Consider the following 12,077-nt stretch of genomic DNA (forward strand, 5'->3'; position numbering starts at 1 on the left):
GGCACATAAAGTCTGGAGTTTATCCCAGTTTCTATAACGTGAAACGGACAATAGCAAATGTTTGCTACCCTTTTGATAGGACAACGTACTTTCCGCCAGATCACAGTTAGATGGACAGAGGGAGAAGGGGGGGGGGTATTATTATCATGACTTCACCTGGGGTCGATCTCCGTCCCTTTACGTGTGAAACGAGTGCTTTACCAATTGATCTACCAGGCAGGACCCCCTGGAGAAATATATTATGTACCAATGTGTTTGGTTTTGTGGACATAATTTGGGCTTTTTCGAATAATAAGAACGTTTTCCAAAAGTAATCAAGAAAAATTTCTCTTTAAAATTTAAAAAATTACGTTCTTTTAAATTATTCGTTTCAGATTTGGTTTATGACCTCATTATTTATTGATGTGTAATGGAGGGACAATCCATTTTTTTTTTGGTGGGGTTTTTGGTTGTTTTTTTTTTTTTAATTTGTTTGGTTTTTTTTTGTTTTTTTTTGGGGGGGGGGCGGGGGGATGCTTTTACAAAAATGAAACGTCAGTTCTTGTTTCACTGTTTTAAAAGGGCCCATCACGTCTTGTTGGACAAAACAAGACAATTGAGTTACTCGGTGTTCCCCCTGAATTTAATTTGGGCTGCGCCGAATCCATTTTGTCTCAATGCCCTAGCCAATTTCCAACATAAACCTTGAATATAATATGCACAGCTACACACAAGCATACTGAAAACAAAGTCCCTAGACATCTGCTGAATGAAGAAAAGAGATAGGGCTACGGAAAATGAAAAGAGTCTAGCTGAAAGCTATTGATGGGAAATGGAAATTGTATTGTTTGCCTTTTCAATGGCATTCTAAAAACTAACTTTGTGGTTCACAGGAATCAGGTTTGGATTTGTTAATGGACTTACTTTCCCTCCAGAAAGGATGTTATTGTTGCGAAATTCAATTATTTTATGAATACTCTCTCTCTCTCTCTCTCTCTCTCTCTCTCTCTCTCTGTGTGTGTGTGTGTCTCTCTCTCTCTCTCTAACACACACACACACACAAATACACACATAATCTCTCTCTCTCTCTCTCTCTCTCACTCTCTCTCTCTCAGCATCACTAAGCTCTTTGGTTTTCTTTTTATATCGCCAGAGAGATGATAAAATAACATTAAATTGCCTCTTATACTAATAGGCTATTATTGTAGTTAAAAACTACACACCATTTCATGTGTTGGTTGCGATTCTGTTGGTGGGTAAAACTCTGGTGAGCTTATTACTGAATCGCATTACAATCAATATGACTCTGAGTCTTTCAACAAAACATTTCAAGCTCTGTTTCCCTCGAGATTGATTGTGAGTCTTATACGGTTGAGATGTGGAAATAGACGCAAGGAGAGCAATGCGTGTAACGAATTTACGAAAGAAATAATAACGTATTTTTAATCGTTGGACATTACAGAGCCAGGAATTCTGCTTCTTCACTACACTGAGTAAAAAAAAATACTCCTCCGAATAACAACATTTATGGAGCCAACGAATTGCTTTCGGCCTTTTTGGTAGGACGTTAATCTAACGCAAAGATCAAACATATCACAGTTTGGTTGACAAGCCCATCTAAAAGAATCTGGATTGTACCTGGGACCAATACATGTTTCTTTGTAAGCTAGTCTTCTACCAACTGAACTATCAAGATCCTGATTTAAATTCAATGTTATTGTTTTATTTTCGCGTCATGGACAATGCCTTTATATTCTTCACAGGCCAGAAAAAGAGGTTAGATAGAAACGACAAGGATATAAAGATATAAATGGATTATCAATACTTAATCAATAATGATTCGAGTTTCAAATAAGCCTTGCAAATACTGTCGTAAAAGACCAAATAATAATATAAAATCCTGGAAAATTAAAAATAGCAAAAAAATGTTTTACCGGGTACTGCAGAATACCGAAATCCACTGAAATCTATACAACTATAAAAGATAGAAACCTATAAACCCGGGACAAATGAGAAATGGACACCAGTAAAAAGTAATCCATAGACTAGCTGAGATCGGCACCAGTGGGAGAGAGCTCGGGACTATGGAATTTCGAATGCTAAGATCACAGGATGTAAACATATTATTCCAGGTTCATCCCTCACTGGTGTGCGCTCCAGGTGTTCTCATCTCCACTGGATGTCTTCTTTCGTATCTCTGGGTTCAGTTCCTAGTAGAGTCCATATCTCACAGTCCGAGGTTCACTCACCACTGGTATCCACCTCTCATAGCCCTGGATTCACTCACGATCCACTGGTTTCACCTCTCTGAGTCTCGGATTCGCTCCCCACTGGTGTGCATCTTCCATAGTCTAAGGGTTATTCCTCACTTATGTCCACCTCCCCTTGTTCCGGGTTCAATTCCCACTGGTGTCAACCACTCATCCTATAGTCCTTTGATCATTCCCCATTGGTGCCCATCCTCATTGTTAGGGTTCACCCCCAGCTGGTATCTACTACCTCACACAGTTCTGGGTTCACTTCCCATTGATGCCTACCTCATATAGCCCCGGGCTCACTCAATATTCACTTTATCCAAATCTCTGAGTCCCGGGTTCGGTCAACAGCGTTGTTCATCTTCCATTTTCCGATCCCATGTTTAGCCTCCACTTCTGTCCACCTCTCCTCGTCCCAAGCGACTCTGGTGTCGGCCTCCCACAAGCCCAGGTTCAGTCCCCAGTTTTGTCCACCCGAGGTATTGCGAGGTAACTCCACTGGGCGTCTTCTTGATCAGCATTGGGTTCATTCCCCTGTATTGTCCACGAGACACAGTCCCTGGTTCACTCGCCACTTGTATCTCATCCTATAGTCTTGTGTACATTCCAGATCGGCGTCATCTCCCATAGTCCCAGGTTCATTACCCACTTATGGTATCCACATCTCGGTGTCCTGGGTTCGTTCCCTTCTGGTGTCCGCTTCTAATAGTCCAGGTTCACTCCCCACTGGTGGCAACCTCAGATAGTCTCATGTTCACTCTCCGATGGGTGTTTTCTTTTTTAACCTTGGGTTCACTCTCCATTGGTGTCCACCTTCCAAAGACCCGATTTCAGCCCCCTCCCCCAAATTTTTGTCACCTTCTCATAGCCCCTGGTTCACCCCCCACTAACATCTAGCTCCTATTGTCCTTGGTTCAGTCTTCAATTGTGTCCGCCTCCCATACTCCCGAGTTCACTCCCCAATTGTGTCCCCCTCCAAGAGACCCGGGTTTATTCCACACTAACATCAACCTCCCATAGTCCCACGTTCACTTGCCAATTGTGTTCACCTCCCATAGTCTTATGTTCATTATACACTGATAACAAACTCCCAGGTTCACTTCCCAATTGTGTCCACATCCATTTCTCCCGTGTTCTCTCCCCAGTGGTATCCACCTCCCATAACCCCAGGTTCATTCCCCACTGGTGTGCCTTCCTCCCATAATCTCTGATTCACTCCCCACTGGTGTCAACCACACGCAGTTCTGGGTTCACTCCCCACTGGTGCCCTCATCCCATAATCTCTGGTTCAATCCCCATTAGTGCCCACCTACCATAGTCTCTTGTTCAAACCCCACTGGTGCCTTTATCTCATTATCTTTTGTTCAATCTTAACTGGTGCCCACCTACTGTAGTCTCTGGTTCACTCCCAAATGGTGCCCACCTCCCGCCCACAGTATCTGGTTCGATCCTCACTGGTGCCCATCTCTCATAGTCTCTGGTCCACTCCCCACAGGAGTGAATTTCGGTAGATTTCGGTGAGTTCGGTGGATTTCGATAGATTTCGGTGGATTTCGGTATTCAGCCGTACCGGTTTTAAGAAGTACAATTTTTTTTGCGTTTTCTCTCTCTCTCTCTCTCTCTCTCTCTCTTTCTCTCTCTCTCTACCTCTCTCTCTCTCCCTCTCTCTCTCTCTCTCTCTCTCTCTCTCTTTCTCTCTTTTTCTCTGCGTTTTCTCTCCCTGTGTTAATTCCATCATTAAAATGTGATTTTTTTCTCATTACTGTTTGCCAGTTGTGTTGATCCTATGACGAAGACTAAGAACCAAAATATCGTTTGTTTTGCATTGTTATAATAAATTGTATAAGTCACATTTATTCTATAGATAGAATGCGCTTGGCCAAGGAGTTCACAACATTGCCATCCGGAAGTATAACGGACCAACACACAAACTCTGTGTAACCATGAACTTTTATAGTCTGGTTAATACAGTTTAGTGAGAACAACTCACAAACGCGGATGGCAAAAACAATAACAAAGGCCTGAGTGACGTCATCTGCATACTATCTATATTTTCTTTACATTTTTTTGACTCACCCTCATTCTTTAGATATACCAGTATATTATGTTTCCACCAAATATAACGTCTCTTTCATCAGCCATTTCTGATACCAACTTGAATTTGATACTTCATACCTGTGACATTTATCATATCAAGGATTCATTGTTTTCTGAGCGTCGACATCAAGTCCATGGATACAATACAACATTATGCAAACATGGTCTCACTTAACTTAATTCTGAATGAGTACCTGGCAAAAAATAATGACAGATTTTAACAGGTAAGTTAGGACACTTTGTAATGTATGAAAAGGAAATTTGAATCATCTTGAACAATTTTATTTTGATTTTTTATAATAAGATCGGAGAAATATATTTGATGCCATTTTGACTATGGACTCGAATATGTGAGTAATTGCCCAAGCGTATTTGTATATAAAGCTTACCTCACCAATTATGGTATAAAATGTAACTTTACACTTACAAATGCATACTTCGAAACTTAGTCATTTCATTTTGGGAATTTGTAAGATTGCCTTCAATTTTGATGCCATATTACCCAGTGGACTTCAATGCGTGTGCGAGTATTCATGCGTGTTTGTCTGCTCACAACATGGAGGAAGCCAGGGGGGAAATCTTGTTTGGAGAGCAATCTTGTCTATTCTAATCCTTTGAAAATAATCGATACGGACTCATAACGCTTGAATCAACCCTTTCCCTGCTTAAACTACAAGAGAGACATGAAAAATAAATAATAAATGGCTACATCAGAGAAAGAAAATGGATTGTTGTCATCTGAGATCGAAGAGACATGAAAGTCATTCTGTATTAAATTATATATATATACACACACACACATATATATATATAAATATATATACATATTATAAACATAAGGTTGGAAACCAATATAAATCATATAAAACATATGATGTCATATTTTCTTTTGAGTTTTTATATAGAGCAATATCCATCGAAGTCTCAAAGCGCTTTACAGGGGGTGCCAGACCAACGGCAATATTTAACATGTAGGACGAGACATGACGCCTGTTAGGCGATATTGCATTTTTTTTCGGACAGAAAAACGCTGTTAACGGCCTGGTGCTCAGTTTACACCTGAGTACCGTGAGAGAATGTGAGTGAAAAGCCTTTTCCAAGGACTCCACAATGCGCCGATCCGAAAGCGAGTGTCACACCACTAGACTACATAGCCGCAAAGTGAATTTAATTGCTCACCGTGCTCATTCCTTTAACAATACTTCATTATACCCCCCCCCCCCCCCATTCTTTGACCCCTAAAACATTTGAGCAAAAACGAAAACATTTCCTGAAAAGAACAAAATACTCAACCCGGAACGTTTCGGACTCAAAACCCTTCTTCAGTCAGCAACAAAAATAATAAAGACGGTAATATGGTCCTGTCAGGACGTGCGAACATTCCATTTTAAGCATTCAGGTAATCACCTTGTAATCATCTTACATCGCTAGTCATCAATGGCGGCTCCCATTACCTTTTTATTTTAATCTCCGTACTGAAAAACATCCAACGTTTACTGTCACTTTGCAAGTTTACTTTTATCTCCTTCTTATATAAAATACACACAGGCTTGTGGATATTGACCTTAAAGTAATATGAAAAGAAAGAATTTAATTTGAGACAAATATATGGATGAGTTATTGTTAGTGTTACATTGTTTTACTCAGTTACCTATAACTGAGAATTTTCAAAATTCTTGTCCATTGTCATTTACAAATGAAATAAATTTGAACCAAGAAAAATAAAGTGAAGAGGAAAAGAATACAAAACAAAGAAAATTTACGCGTTCTTCAACTTTGTGCATTTACGCTTACTTTTGCACTTCGCGAAAATATGGATGTTTTTCAACCACACCTTATTTGTGTAAACATGAATATATCTTACCCAAATTCGTGTATCATACGTGAAATTCTCTAAACTTTACAATAATGTATGAATTATGCCAATATGACAAACAGTTATAAAGTTAATAACTATTAATCACTGGCCTGTTAAAATTGACGCTCAGTATAGTTATCATTAATATTATAAGGTCAAACATTTACGAGAAAAACATTGTTTGTTTAGGTCAGAATACAGAGGATATAATTTCATTAAGGAGTCCGTTTGCCAAAGGATACGTTACTAATCGAAAGCACTTTCCCCAACCCAAATGAAAGAAAAACTATTTGCGAGGCAGTTCTCTGGCGATGTCGGTTTGGGGCCCCAGGGCACAATGTATAGTGATTGCTATTATTGCCAAAACAGGAATCCATCAGCCGAGCCCTTGATTTAGAGTTAGGTCACTCGACGTTGAACATTAACACGTGTGTGGATTCGAACCCAGGTGACAAGACTTTGAATCTACATTTTTATTTCTTTTTTTTTAATTCTATCGTAGACAGACTTTTTGTACGCATTTTACTTTTTCGATAACTTGATATAGGCTAAAAAGGGCATTGGACTGAAAATGATCAACCATTTTGATAGAGAGGGAGGACAACATGCTGTTCGAATGTAACTATATGTAACCTTGAACGTTTATAGTCTGGATAATATAGTTTAGTGAGAATTACTCATAAACGCGGATGGCAAAAAGCAATAACTAAGAACTGAGTGATGTCAATTTCATACTATCGATAAACTAAGATGGGTTGCAATATTGATGCTGGTATCAATAGAAATGACAATAAATTTCCTGTTTGGTGCTAAAATTTGTCGAAACGTTGTCACGAAACGTTGACACAATAACCAAGTATAAACTAGGTCTTCTTCAACAGTCTATTTATAGCAACTAGACATTGCATGACATTCAGCACATATCGTCCGTAAGGAAAAATTATCGTAGTTCAAAGAACTACAGATAGAATGAAGTCGACATCACTCTGGTCTTTGTTATTAAAAAAAAATTTTTTGGCCATCCGCGTTTATGAGTAATTCTCACTACACTGTCCTAGTCAGACTATAAACGTTCAAGGTTACACACAGTTTTGTGTGTTGGTCCGTTATACTTCAGGATGGCAATGTTGTGAGCTTATTAGTCAAGCGCATACTATCTATAGCAATTTGGAATAATCTAAAGTTTGAGTTTTAAAAAATCAATTTATTCCCATAGGTGTTTTTAGAATGCCATTGATTGGGGAGCTTAGCAGCATAATATTTGTTTTTGTGATAAATAATGTACCATGAAAGTGATGTTATTAGTATGTACAAACAAGCTGAAAGATGATATGGAAATTGTACTATGATTTTTGTTTATTATATATATATATATATATATATATATATATATATATATATATATATATATACATATATATCTAAACCTATAAGTTTGTGCGTTACATATATGATAATTTAAAGTGTACCAAATATTATCAAATTTACACTGAATATTAGTCAAATAACTTTGTGTATATATATATATATATATATATATATATATATAATATATATATCGAAAATAACTACAAGACATAATAAACTATTGATCTGGTTATCCTCAAACAAATCTAATTATACACTCAGTAACACGCACATCTTAGATCTCATGGACTGATGCCAGCGTCCCAATGTTTTGTCCGAATGCCAAGAATTCAAACAACAAACTTATTCCGGCTACTCTCAATAAATGCAATTTTATACCAAAGACTCTCACCGAGACATCATTTTGATTAGCTTTATTTATATCTTTCTCTTTACTACTAAGATAAACTCATGTGGGTTTTTTTCTGCCTGATTGTAAGACTTATTCTGTTATTCTCATGTTATACATTCAGGAAAAAAATGGCCTCTTTAATGTTATAAATGAAAATATGAAAAATACATTTAAGAGCTTTGACAGGACTTCAATCCTGCTATCGTATCTTTTCTTTCTTTATACTATATAATATGTGACCCATTGCCTCAAAACGGTATTATGTCGGAACGAACCAAATGCTTAAAAGCCGAATTAAATGTTAAACTGGTCAAAAATATAAATTGTTGGCAATAGCACCCTAAAACATGGTGTCCATTCTCCTCAATAAAACATACAAACTCATTACAAGTCTAATATTTCTGGCTATAAATTCAATTTTCAACATTTAAACATCCCGGCTTAATACCGTTTTGAGGCGAAGGGTCACATATATGAGAGCAACAATTAATCAAATGGAGCAAAAATGTATACTTTCATATCATTTAACCTTTGCCAAATGAATTGCTCGATTAGATTGTCCGTGGGCCAATATACGAAACTCCCGGGGGACTCTTCTCTTTCATACTGAGTTGAAGTCTATTTCGTTTCGTTATAGATAGAATGAAGTTGACGTCACTCAGGCCTCTGTTTTTGTTTCTTGCCATCCGCGTTTATAAGTAATTCTCACTAAACTGTATTAACCAAACTATAAACGTTTACGGTTACAGATAGTTTTGTGTATTATTTGGTCCGTTATACTTCCGGATGGCAATGTTGTGAGCTTCTTAGCCAAGTTCACATTATCTATAAATTCTACTTATTTTGATTAAAAATCGTGTTGCCATCAAAGGTTATGGTTCTTGGATCGCAACTACTTAAAAAAAAAATCCACCAGGATTCTCTAAAATTTGATTTTAAGCATTGGTTCTAATATCAAAACTCAATGTTATGCATACACTTCTAATAATAATGATGACAATAATAATAACAACAACAATATATATATATATATATATATATATTATATATATATATATATATATATATATATATATATGAGTGTTGGTGGGTACTTATAGGTACGAGAGTGCTCGATAATGTTGGTTAGAACTAATATAAAATATATATGGGGTCACTCACTTATATGTGGCCGAAACACATGTTTCTGTGGCTTCCATCCACGTCGTCAGTCGGCATATTCCTACTGACGACGTGGATGGAAGCCACAGAAACATGTGTTTCGGCTACATATAAGTGAGTGACCCCATTTATATCATATATATATATATATATATATATATATATATATATATATATATATATATATAATTTAAGACGAGAAATGACGCTTATTAGGCGATACTTCAAGTTTTTCAGAGAAAGGCAACGCTTTTAACGGCCAAGTACTCATTTTACACCCGAGTACGGTGAGAGAATGTAAATAAAGAGCCTTTTCTATGGACTCAAATATTCGCCGCTCAGAGTGAGTCTCAAACCGTGGATGTACCGATCCGAACAAGAGAGTCACACCACTCGGCCACATAACTACACAAATTGTTCTTTCAAAATCAAATCGACATAAGTTCGATATAACTTAACTTAGTTATATGCTAAAGGCTATAACTCTTCACAGCAACACCAGCATTAGGATTAATAAATGTTCCTAAATCTGGGAAGAAGTCTATTTCATTTCAGTATTGAAGTTTTGCGTTTATGTAAAATATTCATAACATCCGCCATCCAGCTTAAACATATTTGAGAGGGTTTTTATTCCAATATGAGGGACATTTAAATCGATCAATATCTTAAGGGCAAGTTTTCTGGCAAAAATTCTAATTACTTGTCTTTCTAGAGTACTGTTTTAAAAAAAACGATCAAAAAGCCAAGAGACTCCAACAAAGTTTAATTGTAAAGTGGGTTTTCTACAAATGGGGACAAGTGATTGGTATCATTACTTTATCATTATTCTTTATCATCGGGCAAAAGTTGACTTTTCATATACGGAGTGCTTATTTGCACGACAAAATCAGCATATTTGCAGTTGTAGAAGTGCTCTCCTGACCTCGCTGAGCACAACATTATAGTTTCCGTTCAAAATCGCAGTGTTGTCGAATGGCTTGAAGTTGATTGAGAGTGTATTAGTTTAAGAAAGAAAAAAGGAGGGATAATTGAAACATTTTGAGTGACTTAGAATTGAGATTTTGAACGTTTCAATTTTTCCTTCAAGTCAGAAACTGACAAATCTTGTTTTGTTTTGTTTTTGTTACCCCAATCCAATGCATGCAAATTCCCCACCTCTCCGACTTGATTATTCGTTCACATCTTGAAATCTATCAGAACTATCTGTTCGATAAATGGATAGTTCCGTCCCCGTTTATTGTTTATTTATAGTTTGTTAAAGATATTTTATAAAGGTTCCAGAAACTCCCTCTCTATCTCTCTCTCTCTCTCTCTCTCTCTCTCTCTCTCTCTCTCTCTCTCTCTCTCTCTCTCTCTCTCTCTCTCTCTCTCCGTTGCTCATGACTCATATCTCGGTGCTCCTGCAAATAATAGAAGTTAGTATCAATAAACTATCCCTACTACTACAACCGCCGCCACATCATTATTACTACCACTACCTCAGCAACCTCCACATCGTTATCAAAACTATAGCAACCACCACCACCTTTACAATTTAAATTACACCATCATCATCATCATCGTCATCATCATCATCATCATCATCATCATCATCATCATCATCATCATCGTCGTCGTCGTCATCATCATCATCATCATCATCATCATCATCATCATCCTTGTCATCATATCTACCACCAGTACTACAACCACAACCACCAAATCATCATTACTACCACTACCACAGCTACCACAATAAACTACCACTACTATTGCACCCACTACCACAGCATTATCATCATTACTACCACTAGAATAGCTACCTCCACATCGTTATCAAAACTACAGCAACCATCACCACCACCATTACATCATCATCATCATCATCATCATCATCATCATCATCATCATAATCCTTATCTTCATCATCATCAACACCATCCATTACAACCACAACCACCACATCACCAGCACCATCACCATCACTACTCAACAACATACACATCATCAACGAAACGCAAAATAATAATAATAATAATAATAATAATAATAATAATAATGATAGTAATAATAATAATAATAATAATAATAATAATAATCATAATAATAATAATAATAATAATAATAACAATAATAATAATATGATAATAATAATAATAATAATAATAATAATAATATTATTATTATTATTATTATTATTATTATTATTATTATTATTATATAATAATAATAATAATAATAATAATAATAATAATAATAATAATAATGATAGTAATAATAATAATAATAATAATAATAATAATAATAATAATAATAATAATAATAATAATAATAATAATAATAATAATAATAATTATAATAACGTTTATTTATATTGCATCAAAACCTCTATACAATAAAGCTCTGGGTGCAAAATAACGAAACATTTGTTGTAGACTACTACTGCAAATACAGAATGAACTCGAACAGTAGGTACCACTGCAAATAACAGAAATGAACGATATCCACTATTTGTAGTAGTACTGCAAATACCGAAAACGAACGCTATCTGCTATTTGCAGTAGATAATGCAAAAAGAGGAAATCACTATTTCTCATATAAATCTTCTTATCATCGTATACGTATAATATTATAAGATATGATCACAAGAAATAGAAAGGAAGAAGGGATCGCGATGTGCGAGCGGCCTCATCTAGATCTTAGAAATGAAAGGTTGAAGCTAGCTAAACAAGCTAGTCCTTTCGCGAGTCTGAAGTGACCATAGATGTGTCATACAATTCTAGCAGTAAAATATCACCTTCGATGACTCGATAAAATATTAGGCCAAAGATAAATATATTATGGATGAGGAAATACAAACTAGGCTGGGCGCAGAGATTAAAAGAAATCGCCACGCCTGGGACCAATCTCTTGTCAAAATATAAAATTACAACTATTAATAAAGTGAGGAATTCTTGCTTAAAAGTGTCCATCATCTTCAAATGTATTG

Source organism: Berghia stephanieae, chromosome 2 (genome assembly GCF_034508935.2).
Source record: "Berghia stephanieae isolate SIO BIC M18660-M18661 chromosome 2, UCSD_Bste_1.3, whole genome shotgun sequence".
Taxonomy (NCBI): domain Eukaryota; kingdom Metazoa; phylum Mollusca; class Gastropoda; order Nudibranchia; family Aeolidiidae; genus Berghia; species Berghia stephanieae.